General features: G+C 51.0%; 1 long non-coding RNA gene across 1 annotated transcript; it reads left to right on the top strand.

Moving 5' to 3' along the window:
- The first annotated feature begins 3,983 nt into the window (after positions 1 to 3,983).
- On the top strand, positions 3,984 to 6,420 carry LOC138848716 (uncharacterized). Its single transcript, XR_011386812.1, has 2 exons — positions 3,984 to 4,096; positions 6,163 to 6,420. It is a non-coding gene; the product is annotated as an uncharacterized lncRNA (long non-coding RNA).
- The last annotated feature ends 367 nt before the right edge of the window (positions 6,421 to 6,787 follow it).

The following is a 6,787-nucleotide window of genomic DNA, read 5'->3' as shown; positions in this document are numbered from 1 at the left end:
AATCTCTCAAACCTATGTGCAAAATCAGGCAATATGGGTTTCTGTGTACCCATTGAATGAATATTTACTAAGAGAACCAATTATATTTTCTGATTAGGTGACTCTAAAAGAGGAAAAAGACCCCTTTGTAATGGCAAATTGCATTTAGGCAGGCTTTTAAAGAAGCCTGCTGCAGGGCTGGCGTTGTGGTGTAGCCGGTGAAGCTGCTTCCTGCAGTGCCGGCATCCCAGATGGGTGCTGGTTGGAATCCCGGCTGCTCCACTTCTGATCCCACTCTCTGCTATGTCCTGGGAAAGCAGTGGAAGATGGCCCAAGTCCTTGGGCCCCTGCACCCATGTGGGAGACCTGGAAGAGGCTCCTGGCTTCAGATCAGTGTAGCTCTGGCCACTGTGGTCATTTGGGGAGTGAACCAGCAGTTGGAAGACCTTTTTCTATCTTTCTCTCTGTCTCTGCTCTCTGTAACTCTGCCTTTCAAACAAATAAATAAATCTTAAAAAAAAATAGAAAAACAATAAACCAGGTCAGGCTTACCACAATTACTCATTAAAAAAAAAAAAAAAAAAAAAAGGCCTGCTGCAAAGGTGCTGTGATGTGCAATGGGTGTGGTTGATTCCAGGCTGTCAGTAAATGTTTGTTGAATGACTGCTCATAGGATTCAGGTCAGGCTCTGCTGAGGCCTATGCAGTGAAAGCCTCATGGACGTCAACTGGGCAAAGCTCCAGGGCCAGGGACAACTGGTGAGTGAAGAAATGAATGGGTGGACGGATGGATGGATGGATGGATGGTTAGATGAATGGGTGGGTAGGTGACACGCACCTGCCACCCTGACCTGAGAGGCTTCTGTGGGAATGTACTCTCTGAGGAGTTCCTAGGCTCTGTGCTCAGAGCAGCTGAAGGTGGACCAGCAGGGTCAAGCCATGTGGTCAGACTAAGGCACCTGTCATGCACACATCCCCCAGGCTAGAGGTCTCCTTATTTATTTATTTTTTTAAAGATTTATTTATTTGAAAGTCAGAGAGTTACAGAGAGAGAGAGAGAGAGAGAGAGAGAGAGAGAGAGAGAGAGAGAGAGAGATCTTCCATGCTCTGGTTCACTCTGCGAAGGCTGCAACAGTCAGGGCTGGGCCTGGATGAAGCCAGGAGCCGGGAGATTCTTCCAGGTCTCCCACGTGGGTAGCAGGGGCCCAAGCATTTGGACCATCCTCTGCTGCTTTCCCAGGCCATTAGCAGGCAGGTAGATCAGAAGTGGAGCAGCCGGGACTTGAACTGGCACCTATATGGGATGCTGGCATTGCAGACGATGGCTTTACCCGTCATGCCACAGCACTGGCCCCAGAGTGCTCCTTGTTTAGCTCTTTGCAGATGTGTCTCCAAGAGCACCCAGAAGGCAGGTTGTGGGAACCCAACTGACAATTGAGAGCAAGGGTACACAGGAGGACACACAAAGGTGACCAGCCCAAATCCCACAGTCACACCCAGAAGGACAGGTAGCCGCCTCGCTCCATGTCACCTCCCTGGGCTCCCACGGAAGTTCTCCCCTTCCCTCTGTTCTAGTCCTCACCACACCTCTTGCTGTGCACACACGTGAGTCTTTGCCTCCCTCTCTGACCCAAGCAGGCACAAGGAGCCTCAGCGTGGTGTGTGGGTGAATGACGTCCAGTCTACAGCTGCGGGCTCCTAGGGACTCAGGACACCATTGCCTTCCCCTGTTGTTGGCATCATTTTTCCCAAGTGGGATTAACAGTGCATATTTCACACCTCTGCCAGGAAACCGTTTTTAGTTTGCAGTAGCAGTACTTTCCTAAGCAACAAACCCTCCTATTTGCATAACCCGTCGTAGATCTAGCGTTTCATTTTGACGGTCTCATTTCCATTTTCCTAGCAGCCCTGACAAGAAGATGGGAAGAGACCATAATCTCCCATTTGGGGAAGAAACTGGGATTCATGGAAGTCAATTGACTTGGCCAACATCATGCTCAGGACCTGGAAGTGCCAGCATTCCTGATTCCTGGCTCTGTACTCGCCCCAAATTATGGCTTCTACTTAACCTGCCCACCCCCCAACTGGGGGGACCGGCACTGTGGTGTAGCAGGTAAAGCTACCGCTTGCAGCGCTGGCATCTCAGCTGGGCGCTGGTTTGAGTCCTGGCTGCTCCACTTCCGATCCAGCTCTCTGCTATGGCCTGGGACAGCAGAAGATGGCTCAAGTCCTTGGGCCCCTGCTCCCTCCTGGGAGACCCAGGAGGCTCCTGGCTTCAGATCTGCTGAGCTCTAGCTGTTGTGGCTATTTGGGGAGTGAACCAGTGGATGGAAGACTCCTCTCTGTCTCTGTCTCTCTCTCTCTCTCTCTGTCTCTCTGTAACTCCATCTTTCAAATAAACAAATTTTACAAAAAGAAAAAAAACTGGGAGGCAAAGAACGGATTGGTGGGAGACCACTTTAATAAGCATATCTTAATAACAAAATCAAAAAGACATTCTTGGTGGCTTCATAGATAGCCAACTAAACCTAATTGATTAACATGCCCTGATGCCAGATTATCAGCAACTTCAAAAACAATGAAATCCAGCCAAGGCTGCCATAAAAATGCCCCCCGCCCTTTAATTATCTTTGCTATTTCCGATTTACCTGCGCTTCTTTTCTGTGTCTGGGCAGGTCACGCCTGTCATTTTCACCTGAGTGGGAGAGCAGTGGGGGAAGGGAAAGGCCAGGGGCTTTGGAGTTCGACCTGACGCTTTCTAGCCAGCAGTCCTGAGCCAGTCACTCAACACTCCAGGCCTCAGAAACCTCAGCTTTCAAATGGGTAGACCAATACCTGCCTTGGTTTTCAAGATCAAACAGCTGGCGTGGTGTGGGCACACCGTAGACGATCAGCAGGCGGACACTGGCTGCTTCTCTCTGCGTGACACCCGTCAAGGAGCCTACCCACGGGAATGAGAGCTCACCCTGCCCAGGGGTGGCAGCCTGTGGCCCACGTTACCTGGCTCCTGCAAGGCTCTTGGAATCAGAACGTCTGATTTGGTGTGGCTGCAGGCGCGTCATTCACCCACTCAGAGCCTCAGTTTTGTCAGCTGCAAGACAGGGCCCACAACAGTGACACCTGTGATTTGTTAGCATGGAAAGAGAGCGCCTGCCACGCCCCGGGGTGCAATGCACAGCAACCGTCACTGTTCAGTGGAGGACTAGCAAGAGGCCTGGGAAGATGGTGCAGGGAGATCCAGGTTCAAGTCCCAGCTCCGCCAGAAGCAGGTGTGCCGCATCTGCGACTTGAGCCTGGCTTTCCTCATCTCTGGAGGGGAGAGTCCTCAGCCACCTGCCTGCAGCGCTGTTTCAGGGACCAGCAGGCGATGGTGGGTTCACCTTGCCTGCGCCTCACAGGTACCCAAGGAGCTTTCATAAGGACCTGGTGCCAGGGGACCAACCCCCAGCCAACGTGATCCTCACTGGGGTCTGGGTCTCAGGCGTGGGTGTTGGACAACCCCCCAGTGGAGACTAAGAGGCTGCAGCTGGGAATGGCCGCGTTAAGGCTGTGGCTTGCTTTCTCGCTCCTCCATCCCTGTGACATGTGGGGGGCTGGCACCTTCTAGGGGGTCACCACCCCTTCCTCCGCGGGTCAGCAGCCGTCACCTTCCTTGATCCCCTTTCAGCACTTCCCAGGATTTCTGTCGGTCTGAAGAGGGAAGCAGGGTGCTGGCAGTAACCAAGGGCATGCTGACTTTAACCTCTGAAAAAACAAGCTTTATTGTGAAGACCAAAAGGTCTTATAAACCTTAATGAGCGGCATATGTGAAACACATACATGGATTGCTTGTTTGAAAAATATTTCCCAGCCAGCATTCAATAGCAGAGCCTTATTATTCTAAATGGGGAGCTTGTCTTAGCAGAGGGCTGAACAAAATCCCAGTTGGAGATAATTATCTTAGCAGAATTCCCCTTGGGTCCCTGGAGAGGGGCTGGGCGTGGAAGCCTCTGGAACACATGTGCTAACTTAGGCTGCCTTTGTGTACACAACAAACACCCGAGCTGGGCTTTGGGCAGCGAGGAGAATTCCGGCTCCTGAATGGTGACCTCCACATTTGTTCCGGGGACAGCAAGTAGGTTAGTCTCGGGGGGAGGGGGCTGGAGCGGGGAAGGCTGGGGGTGGAAGACACGTGTCCAAACTTGGGTTACAGGGGGAGCGTGAGGCGCAGGCGAAACATATGTGAGCAGCCACGATGGGCCAGGGGGCCGGGACGAGCACAACTGGGCCGGAAGTGGAAGACCCAGGCTCCCCTAATCAAGCCAGGTGTGGGTGTATGCCCTGCTTCTGTTCACTTTCTCCGTCTGTGAAATGGGGTCACCGTGAGGGTTAGGGGAGGTGACGACAGAGGAGAAATGACCGAGTTCAGCGCCCTCTGAAGGAAGCAATCATTCTATGCCGAGGATGAGAACCCGTGGCCGGTCTGGTGGCTAGTCGCCTCCCACACAGCCTGTCTTCCCTTCAGATAACACTGGCCTGCAGACACGCCCCCGAAGCAGCCTTGCAGGTTGCGGGGTCCCCTTGTTCCGACACTGTTCAGCTGCCGTGGCCCGGATGGTTTGGGCTGTCAGCTGTCTGGGCCTGGCACCCAGATGTTCAGCGAAAGTGGACCTCCGGGCTTCCATTAGCTGAGTAATTGTTCCAAGTCCCGGATGCTCCCTACCCTTAATTATCTCCCTGCCGCCTTCCACTTTGGAGCTCAGGAATCCCACACCCCTACCCTTTTCCCAGCCTGGGCGGCCCGAGAGGAACCTCGGGGAGACTCGTCCCACAAGTGCAGGCAGCCCATGGACAGGTGGACAGGCCCCTTCAGGCCCGGAGCTCTTTGATCGCTGTCTTCCACTGCAGGTTCCTCCAGGAGGTTGGGAAGAATGTGGCTGGGTAAGGGAGAAGGGGGTGGGCGACATGATTTGTGAAGCTTTGGGGCTTTGGGAGTGACCTGAATCAAGTCAGGGGTTTGGAGCCAGGCTCAGGGGCTGTGTCATCGTGTGCAGATGCTATCACTTCCTCCAGCCTCCATTGTTCTCAGCTGTAAAATGGGATTCACAAGGCCTCGCCAGAAAAGCTGTGGTTGCTAGGGTTAAGTGAGTTGCAGTAGTCATCAGCAATAGTCCCTATGCCAGGGAAGCAGCAGGGAAGCAGGGAAGGTGAAGTGGAGGAGTTTCAGGGCAAGCTAGCAGCTTGCTCCGGGGCCACCGGCAGGAAAGGCCCGCCCATGCCTTGAGCCTCAGTGTACCCATCTGTCACGCGTGGCCCCTTAGTACCCACCGTCTACTGAGGTTCTGTGCGGGGAGAAGAGGGAACACCTTGAGAGCTCCAGGGGTTTCCTTCCGGGCAAAGCCTCGGTTTGCTGTGTGCCTCCAGCATTTGTCCCCAGCCTGTTTTCCCACCAAGGTAAACAGAGTCATTAACACTTTATCTTAATTGCCACTAATGATGGTAAATTTGCCTCATTACGCAAAACGGGGCTTTTTGGTCTAATTTGTTTCCTAAGCAGAGCTGGAACATTTAAAATTTCAACTGCGTAATTCCAGCTTTGCAGCTGAACCTAATTGGTCAATTGTGGGTTATTAATGGTGGATTTGACTCCTCCTAGGATAGACTTCTGGGGACACGCGTGGGGCAGGAGGCAGAGGGAGGCACGGCCACCCAGAGCCAGTTCTAGGGAGCAAGAGTTGGAGACTTGTTTTGTTTTTCTGACTATACCACTTAATTCTTGAATCTCCATTTTCATAAGGTTTCCTAAGTGTTCATCTTTTTTTAAAACTTCAGATTGTGTTTTCAATTCAGACTCCTTAAAATGGCACTTTTCTGAAATCTAAAAGATTCAGAGTTGGTTTTACCTTCTGTTCCCTGTGTCATTATTTTATATATATATATATATTTATTTATTGATTTTCTATTGATTTTTCTTTCATTATTTTTTGAAGCCAGAATTCCATTTGGTTGTTTTTTTTTGTTTTTTGTTTTTTGTTTTTTTTTTTTTTTGACAACCATAAGGCTTGATTGTAAGGTTTAGCTTTTCCTTTGAAAAATCACTTCCTGGGGCCGGCGCTGTGGCACAGAGAGTTAACACCCTGGCCTGAAGCGCTGGCATCCCACAGGGGTGCCAGTTTGAGACCTGGCTGCTCCACTTCTGATCCAGCTCTCTGCTATGGCCTGGGAAAGCGGTGGAAGATGGCCCAAGTCCTTGGGCCCCTGCACCCACGTGGGAGACCCTGAAGAAGCTCCTGGCTCCTGGCTTCAGATTGGTGCAGCTCCAGCCATTGCGGCCAACTGGGGAGTGAACCATCAGATGGAAGACCATTCTCTCTCTCTCTCTCTCTCCCCCTCTCCCTCTCCCTCTCCTCTCTGTGTGTAACTCTGACTTTCAAATAAATAAATCAATCTTAAAAAAAAGAAAGTCACTTCTTTAAAAAAATTTTTTTTAGCTCAATAAATTGCCCTGTGGTGGCATGTGTATTTTCTTCAGCAATACAGAAGCTAACCAGGCTCCAAGTTTCGGAATTTTAATTAAAAATAATGCAATGATCCAATCCTGATGCTCACTTTGCAAACACAGTGGCAGGACTGGGAAGGCATCAACCCGGATGGAGTAGGGCCTGGTAAATTTGCAACCAGTCTGCACCTTTTCCTGCTCATTTTTAAGACTTTCCAGAACATTTTTTAGGACTTTCTTTTACATTTTTCATTTGATCTTCAAGATAGCTTTGTGAGATTGAAGTAGGACAGGGACTCAAACCCCACTTTACAGATGAGTAAACCGAGGC

The sequence above is a fragment of the Oryctolagus cuniculus genome, chromosome 2, assembly GCF_964237555.1.
Source record: "Oryctolagus cuniculus chromosome 2, mOryCun1.1, whole genome shotgun sequence".
NCBI lineage: Eukaryota > Metazoa > Chordata > Mammalia > Lagomorpha > Leporidae > Oryctolagus > Oryctolagus cuniculus.
Note: the sequence above shows the minus strand (reverse complement) of the source record. Positions and strands in the feature narration are given on the sequence as shown.